The sequence below is a fragment of the Lampris incognitus genome, chromosome 6 (genome assembly GCF_029633865.1).
Source record: "Lampris incognitus isolate fLamInc1 chromosome 6, fLamInc1.hap2, whole genome shotgun sequence".
Taxonomy (NCBI): domain Eukaryota; kingdom Metazoa; phylum Chordata; class Actinopteri; order Lampriformes; family Lampridae; genus Lampris; species Lampris incognitus.
In genome coordinates this window covers 59,842,030-59,851,402 of record NC_079216.1, presented here as the reverse complement: position 1 = coordinate 59,851,402, position 9,373 = coordinate 59,842,030, and positions in this window count along the sequence as shown.

Here is a 9,373-nt window from a genome sequence, read left to right as displayed (position 1 = left end):
AAACGTCAGCGTCAGATTTAACGAGTCACCCTTAACTCTCAGGGGTTGTGCGCTGGCTGAAACGTCGAGACTTCCGCTCTGTTCAGCGTAACTTTCCTTCGTGACCGGCCGGCTGCCATTGTTCCACCAGCCGACGGGATTACACGGCGGCCCCTCACCCTGCAAACCGGCTGTACGGGGGAACAGGCTGGCTCTGGTGTAGGCTGTTACATAAAGAGGCCCAGTCTGCCGGGAGACACGGTATATTGCGTAAGGCGAATGAGGCAACATGGATGTTGTTGCCGTTGCTGTTGTCGCCGCCGTTGCTGTTCTCGCTCCCCTGTTGCCGTGTTGCTGCGCCTGTGCGACGCTCGGCAGGCCGCTGAGAGCGCCGGGTTTAGCCCCGGAGATGGTGACTTGAAGGTGACATCTGTCCGGGAGGCACAGACGAGAGGAGAGGGGAGCAGGGTAGCCGAGGAGGCCGCCGCGCTGTGCTGCTATAAATACGCCGCGGCCGTGACAGCTCACAGAGGAAGCAGCTGAGCAGAGGAGCTTTGCTGTGCAGCATACCTCCTAGTGACCCTGTCACTTTGACAGAGGTCTTAATTATTCTGCACTGGCTGCCCCCCCCCCCCGCTCAGTGCTAGGACTCTGACACATGGGGTGGGGGGGGGGGGTGGGGGGGCTGTCAGAGGAAAGGGCTGCACTCCGCTCTGTAACATACTGCACCCGGACAACATGCGAACAGAAATCGGATTCGCTTATTTCATGCACAGCAGTCCTCATGAAAACACGTCAGTTAAGATTTCGTCCGATACGCTCTCTCATACGTCGTTTGTACGTTTCTCCCCCAGCCCGACGGCAAACTTCTTGCTCGATGTCCTCGCCCGTGCTCCACAGACTACAGCGCGAGACGGTACCGGCCACCTTTCTGCAAGGCGATGACTTGGGGGGTAGTTTTCCCATTTTCACGATATTTGCTCCCTCTCTGTACTACCGTCACCGAAGAGTGCTTACGATTATGTCCGAGTTATTTACCCCCCGCGGGTCATTTCTTACAGTGTGCTTTACACCGAAAGTCTCTGTAATTAAATCCCCGCAGAACTGCATCTGTAAGATCTGCTGCTTCTAATCCTGACTTGGGAATGTCAGCTCAGGTTGAACGGTGTTAGTCCATAAAATAAGCAATATTTTAACACGGTGTGAATGACCTCTATTGGCCCGCGAATGACGCGAGAGGCTTCGGCGGCTAGTGCTGGTATGGAGATACATCTTTATCACCATTGCAGGCTTAATGGCAACTTATAAATGGGGCTTGCATTTCCCCACTCAGGTTACAACGTGGTCAAGGTCACAAACTGGGCCCAGTTTCCTCCACGTACACACACACACACACACATATATATACACATATATACATGCAATATACATATAGATGGACATGGGTATACATAAAGACTATACTTACACGTGATAGTGGTTTTGTGGGTAGAAACGATGTTACCTTGACCGTGACTTCGGTTTGTTTAGGTTTGTGCTTTGAAACATCTCATAATCACAAAGGACACACCCCGGTATGTTGCATTACACTAGAAAACGTTTCAATACGCATTACATTTTATTTCACGTTGCAGGCAAGATTAGTGCTCACCCGGAAATTTCTCGTCTTGTTCCAGCAGAGCCATAACCAGCACCCTGTCCTGACAATGACTGATACTGTTGTGTTGCCTTTATCTAGGCCCACTTGTCCCCCCCCCTCTCTCTCTCCTCTCTCTCTCTCTCTCTCTCTCTCTCTCTCTCTCTCTCTCTCTCTCTCTCTCTCTCTCTCTCTCTCTCTCTCTCTCTCTCTCTCTCTCTCTCTCTCTCTCTCTGTGTGTGTGTGTGCATGTGCATATCTGTGACACTAACTGGCAGTAGTGGATAGATTACCTAATACAGTCCAAGCCCATTATTAGACCCCAGGGTGCTGGCTAAGTCACTCTGAGTACTGTTTCTGGCCTTTTAATTATTCATCAAGGTATTGCCTGGGATGTAACCTCAATTACTGTGGACTGTGGGGCCAGGTCACGTGTTGTTAACACTGCTCTGTGATCAGAGCCACCGCAGGGATGGTTGCCAACGGGAAGAAGTACTTTCTGGCTTGGCACACCACCCACCCATCACCACTGATTGGATCACATTCAACAGGAAGCCGGCTGTTCTGACCCTGTTTGTCGGGCCCTGAGTGTGTGTGGGGTGGGAGGGGGGGGTTGAAGGGTGGCATTCTTCAGATTCCCACCAACCACAATGGGGACAGGGGGACACTGTAAAATCTGTGAAACAAAGCTTGATTGATGTGATCAGTGTGGTGTGAACAGCCATATGAGGCTTGGGGGTGGGGGCAGCTGAAGGTCTTACTGAGCACAGAGAGGCTTGAGATGGGGTCTCCTTGTGGGGATCCACTTGTAGTGGGCAGACAAGCTGTGCCCCTGTGGGTCCGGAGCCCTCAGCGGACACAGCAGTTGAACACGAGAGAACCGAAAAATCAAATAGCACTTGACAGGACACAGGGATGAGACCCGTTCCCATTGACCCAGGCTCCAGCCTCTCTGGAGACTCTTGTCTGCCTTCTGTTCTGTCTTTTGTTCATGACTGCTTCTTCAGCATATGTGACAGCTCCGGCTGTGCATCATTCTCACTCTGCACTCTCTGTCTGTGTGAGTGATGTGCCTGGTTATACCTGCTGTGTGTATGAGACCTCTCTTCTTTTTCACAGGGCTCTGTGGCACACTCATTGGGTGGTGCTGCACGACACAGTGCTGCTCTGTGGCACGCATCAGACATACATCTATAAATAGTACTGTCCCAGCATGCACCTTTCTCTTTTGCATGGGTTGTTATCGCTATATGTAGTCATTAATTCATTTGCTCTTAAATCTGGGGGCAAGTCTACCTGCCCACTCTGCTTGTATTGCATGCCTATTGGTCCTGGGAGGAGGATACTTCCTCTGACGTACTTCTTGAGGTTTCTCACTTCTTATTTTCCCTGTAAAGGTACTTAATGTGGAATCTTTTCGTCATCCAAATACTGGATCTAAGGATAAAAACTGTTGTTCTGGGGCATCCGGGTAGCGTTGCGGTCTATTCCGTTGCCTACCAACACGGGGATCCCGGTTCGAATACTAGTGTTACCTCCGGCTTGGTCGGGCGTCCCTACAGACACAATTGGCCGTGTCTGTGAGTGGGAAGCTGGATGTGGGTTTGTGTCCTGGTCGCTGCACTAGCGCCTCCTCTGGTCATCCCCCGCATCCCCCCCCCGCCTGTTCGGGGGGGGGGGTGCGCTCTTTGCACAATCATTTCCGCATTCTACCTAATACTGCTTGTGTGTTTCTGGTCTATCGATGGCGCTGTTCTACACCCGTTCTTTGCAGGAGCTCCCAAAGGTCAAAGTAACAGATGTCCACAGAATTTGCCAGCAAACAACACCAACACCAACCAGCAAATTGGACAAGGGCTTTAGGTTGTATGCTGCATCCTACATTGCTAGTAGGTAGTAACGGTAGGCTATGGTTGGGGATATTCAGGGAGTTGTTGACAGACGTATCAGTGTGACCACTTTATTCATCTTGGCAGCTGATTTGGTTCTTGAGACCCGGACCATTTTATAAATGGGAGGCTCAATCAAAAACCAAAACGCCATCAGGTAGTCATAGCTTGCAAATCTATTCACAAAAGACATACATCAGGCCATTAACACTCAATAAAATCACGTACAGTCACCGAAATCATGTTAATTGTAAGAAGTATCCTGTCATCTCGTATGTTACCCAAATCAACATTCGGATAGGGTGTTTGGATGTGTAGACTATTTTAACCATCAGGTCAGGATGGATTGGAAAGCCATGGAAACTTGGTATGCGTTAAACTTGGAGCTAGCCGAACAAAGTGGGACACGACAATGCTCAGAGTATTTATTTTGTTGTTTTTGAATATGTTCGGACTTGAACTTTTTTCTGGGTAAACTCATGATGATGAACAAACTGTCATGCTAGCTAGCTAGCTAGCTCGGCGCCATCGCGATGTAAACAAAGTGAGCGGAAACGTACAAGCAGTACTATTTCGAAGCGGAACTACGTCACATAGCCTAGTGCACGTAGCGCATAGCGTGATCCTCCCACGCGCTACGTCCTCCTGGCGAAACTCCTCACTATCAGGTGAAAAGAAGCGGCTGATGACTCCATGTGTATTGGAGGAAACGTGGTAGTCTACAGCCCACCCCCACCCCCCCCGGATCGGCAGAGGGAGTGGAGCAGCGACCGGGAAGGCTCGGAAGAGTGGGGTAATTGGCCGGATACAACTGGGGAGGGGGGAAAAGGGGGGGGGTGTTGTCCATCATTGTTTACTGTATCTAACTGTTTCTCACTGTGTGAACAAAGTTCTCAGAGAATGTAACTGGTTTTGGGTTATTCAAATTAACTGGCTTGACTTGAGTTGACGAGAGACTGGTCTTGATGGGTAAAGCTTTGGGGGTGTGACAGCCACATTGGAATGAGTGTGTAAAGGACTCCCCATTATTCTCCACTGTTCAATGCAAAATGAAGAAGAAAAAAAACCATCTCTCAGTTTACTTGCCGAACAGGCATCTGCATTTACAGTTGTTACAGCCGTAAAGTTTACATCTCAGTAAATTTTCCGTCTCTTTTGCATTTTGGTGGGATGACCAGACAGCCCATTTTATTTCATTTTATTATTTTTTTTCCTGCTGGTTTGCATAGCTCATCCACAGTCCTCCCCCGTTGCTCTGACAACCGTGCCACGCACATCTAGGTAGTTTTAATGAGAGCTGCAGTCATGGTGATCTATGACTAGCAGCAGTTTCATGCTGTGTCAAATCAGGGCTGTTTCCTCATTAGCGGCCGCTCCCTTGGGCTCCGCCTGCCCTCACCAAGCCTTCCTGTCCTCTCCCATTTAAGACAACTAAAAGACATCTGAAGCCTAGGTTATCGCAGTATATTCAGGGCAAATATAATGATATAGAGTTGTTTACTTGCTGTTTTATGCAACAACAAAAAAACAAGGCACATGCATATGCACACATGCGCACAAGCAGAAAGCCTCGTATTCCCCATGCTAATTAGCCCACAGAGAGCCTTTTAGAGTTAGCATGGGGTAGCTTAACGTCACGCTCCTATTCTTTCGATGTTCAGCCCATCGATGTGCTGGCTGAATATAACATCAGAACGTCCTGGCAGAGGGTGAAGGGAGGCGAATGGTGCTGTGTGAGCAGGAGCTGTTCTGCAGCGGGTCTGTATTGCATTACACCCAAAGGAAACCAGCAGATGTCCAACTGTAGTACTTCTAGCCCCAGGCAACCTGTCCGTAGGGGCTAGCTGAAAGGAAGTGGCTCCAGATGGGATATCCTGTGTCATAAATATTGTGTGAATTGTGCTCACTCTAATGGCACATGGCTATTTCTGCTCCACTTCCAAATAACCTTGACGGTGCATTTACAAGTAAGCGCATAAATTGCAGCGGATGATTGACAGCGAGAGTATTGCGCAGCGCACACAGATTCTGTATACTTATGCCTTGCAGAGATTGACTGACCAACTTCTGCATATGAATTGTGAAGAAATGGATGTAAGTTATGATGCACTGCAGCAAGGGCTCTCGTGGGCCAGCTGATGTTTTTGCTGGCCTTGTGTGCAGCTGGAATTTATAAAAAAAGAGAAAAAAATTGAGGCGCTGGTCAAGAAGATGCACATATTATTTTGCTTCCTCTTCTGCTGCTTTCATGATCCCTCCCTAATTTCTCTTTATCAAGTGGGAAATTGAGTCCCCTCTCTGAAGGTTTCTGTTCAGCTAATGTTGCCGGTGCTAATTAATCAGCTTGCTGTCGCAGTTGTGGCCAAGGTCATGATACCGTTTTGTCAACGTGCATGTAAGAGCTAAGTCATTGCCCCCCCCCCTTCCGGTGCAGTTTTGAACCAGCGGACATTGAAATAACGCTGCGGAATGAAACGCAGGGCCTGAAATGTAAAAGCTGTGCAAGCCCTGTGATCCAAGTGGATTATCTATAGCCTCAGTCATGGTGGGGCTGCGGGATAGTAGCTTTTATTATGGAGTGTTTTATTGCTGTCAGGAGTAAAGCTGACAGGGAAGAGGCAGCTATAAAATGAAGCCTCCCAGTCTTGGTTTCTGTCACCTCTAGTGACAGCAACGCAATTGTTATGCCAGTGTGGGTTCATGTGTACGTCCACGCATGTTTATGTGACTCACTTGTAATGTGTGTTTGCATGTGTTTTTGCATGTGTGTGTGTGTGTGTGTGTGTGTGTGCGTGCGTGCATGCATGTGTGTGAGTGTGTGTCTGTTCGGCGGATATGAGGAAGGGATGACTTTCTGAAAGGAAAAAGTCATCAGCAGTTATTCTGGCTCAGCACTACTCCAAGCTATGTGGCCTTGACACCTAATCTGCCTCGCACTCCAACCGCAAAGTGTGCACAGTAGTTTATATGTGTATAAAATCAGGGGAAGCCTCGGAGATCATTCGTCTTACCGCGCTTTTACATCTGTTTTTAAGGCTGACAGAGTTTTGGCTAAAATCAAGTGGCCCAAATATTTTCGCCACATCCCACAATGAAGTAACTGCCCAAACTACGACGCGCGAGAAGTGCCATATAACCTGCTAACCAGGTTCCTTCGCTACTCAGCTTATATCACAATTAGTCCAAAGCACCGTTTTAATATCCCATCACGCTGTGTGTCAGTAAGTATTTTTTCCCGGCAGCCTGTTGGACAGTTAGACACGACCCTGTTCCCATGAGCACATCACGCAGTGGGGAGCAGCAGGAATCCGAGGGAGCTGAGTGTTGACAGGCCAACCCATACCGAAGCTCTCTGTCATTACTGGGATCAAACTGTCCAAGGCCAAAGACTTTCACTCAGATTTCATTCTCAAAAAATGTCCGAGCGCTCTCGCAAGCATTCATGTACAGGGCGTGTGCATTAGTACTCCAGTCTCTAATGGCCCCTGGAGAAGGATGATCCAAACAGATCTCAAGCAGTAATTGAAGGAGAAAATGTGATGCAAGAATAAAAATAACATTTGTGCGTCGTTCCCGTGTGTGTGTGTGTGTGTGTGTGTGTGTGTGTGTGTGTGTGTGTGTGTGTGTGTGTGTGTGTGTGTGTGTGTGTGTGTGTGTGAGTGTGAGTGTTTCCTAATAGGAGAGGCAAGGGGAAGGTGTCTGTGGTGAGAAAACATGTTTTCTCTCCTCTCTGCCTCTCTGATTACTGCTGTTTTGGCAGCTGACTCCAAGTAATGGAGACCTGGCTGTCAGGGAAATTTGTAGCTGTCTGCTGTAGCGCAGATCTTCATTCCAATCAGCAGCTGTCAGCCCAGCCTGGGCGGTTATTAATGACGGCCACTAACTGCCTCACAAATTCTCGGCACTATTTGAGAGCCGGCGTGAAATAAGGTTACACTCTTCCAGTGTGCCGCCGTGGGTTAATGGAGGGGCCTCAAATATCAAACAACTATTTCTGCACTTTCTCTCACTCTCCGCAGTTCACACACCCAACGTGACAAAGCTTTGTATAATTTTAACCTGGGCGACACCGTCAGACACAACAAGAGTTTCGAGGGCTGTCGAAAAAGGGATGGATTTTAAAATCACATTTTACTTCGCCGACGCCCGCGCGTCCTCGTTTTTCTCCAGCGGCGGCTGTCGATTATATTGACTAGCCGAAGCTGGAGTAAAGTTGAAGTTGAGTAACAGCTACGGCACAGGTTTGCAGAGGTTGTGCTAATAAAATCGTGCGTGAGGCCATAAATGCAACCGTGACAGAAAAAAGCATGTGTTTGTCAGCTGCCGAACATGGGGCACGGGCATTCTTAACAGCCCACGGGGGAGCAGCTGCCTTATAAATCACTCACCTCTGAAATGCTGGGATGAGCCCTCACCGCCAGGCTGCGGACGAACAGGGAAGAGACGGGCGGGAGAAACTGACAGCAGGGACGTGACAAAACCTCCCACTTGCCCGGGAGGGGAGACGACGGAGAATACCACCGGACACCTCCTGACAGGTTTCACAGAGGCAGTCGCCTCCTGCCGAGCGAAGGCCTCCATTCCCCGGCTACCCACTGCCCCCCTGGCAAAACAGCACGGCAATGGCACCACCCACATGCAACCAAGTGAAGAACTTCACCAGAAGCACTGAATGGCTTGTTAAACACATGATCTCGTGGACTACCACCCCCCCCCCACCCCTCTCTTATTTCTTATCTGCTAAATCACTCTTTAATATTTTTAGGTAGACGAGTTGTAAAACCAAGACAAATAATGTCCTAGACTGTTAGGGGCCTCATAAATGAGGACAGATTCCTGTCCTGGGACGGGTGGCAATTAAGTCTTGAAGAGACGTAACAAGGCACTGAATCATCCCTGTCAGAGAACCTGTCAAATAACAGCGTGTCTGCCATTTCTGGGTTTATGTGTCAGCGCAAAATGTTTGGGGAACAAAAATCTTCAGATCTCTGCTTGGCACCCAGTCGTTGCCCGGGGAATTTCGATGGGCCCGTTCCCATGATATAAGGTAAACCCAAAGGTGTGTCTGCACCTCCGTTGAGGTTTCCCTGATCCTCTTTTATAAGGCAGCAGCCTTCACATCCTTCTCATGTCTGCCGGGGGAGAGCTCACACCTGAGGCACCTCAACCCAGCCAAAGCCTCCCGTGTGAATTCAGGGGGCAAGCCGTCTGCTAGCGTAAGCTGATCACTGCCGAGATAACAAGCTGTTGTTTTGGCAACAGCCAGACTATCTGAGAAATGATAGAGCAAAAGGACAGATAATAATAATAGTAATAATAGTGACTGTTACATAGGGAGCTGGCGCCCCAGAGTCCTCAGGCTATTTGAGGTTTATTAAGACCTGTTCTCTCTCTGTTGTCAGTATCGGGCCACATTCCACAGTGTGTGAAGTTGTTTGCTATTGGCTGTGCTTGTGCAACGCGGAGAGGAATATCTGATGGTGTTCCAGTGCTTTACAGGTTTCTCATAGCAACACGAGGTGGGAAAAAAAAGCCTGTATGATGTACAGCTAATGAGTCTACCCCCCACATCTCCACCCATCAATAACAGCCTGCCCCCTCGGCCATACCGTATGTGCCACTAATAAATCAGTTACACATGAGGTAGGGTTTCTTTTAAGAGGTAGAATCGGCCCTTCTCCAAGTATTCTGCGGTATTTGACTTGCGCCATCAGATTTATGACGTAAGCAGCGTTGCATCAGCCTGGCGCTGTGTGCAGCCGTCTTTCTCGAGTTTGAGTGACGGCCGAGGAGTCGGGCTCAGAACACCTCCTGTTACAGGTCCGATCACGACATTCGCAGTGTTGCACTTTCGAAAAAGAAAATGTTC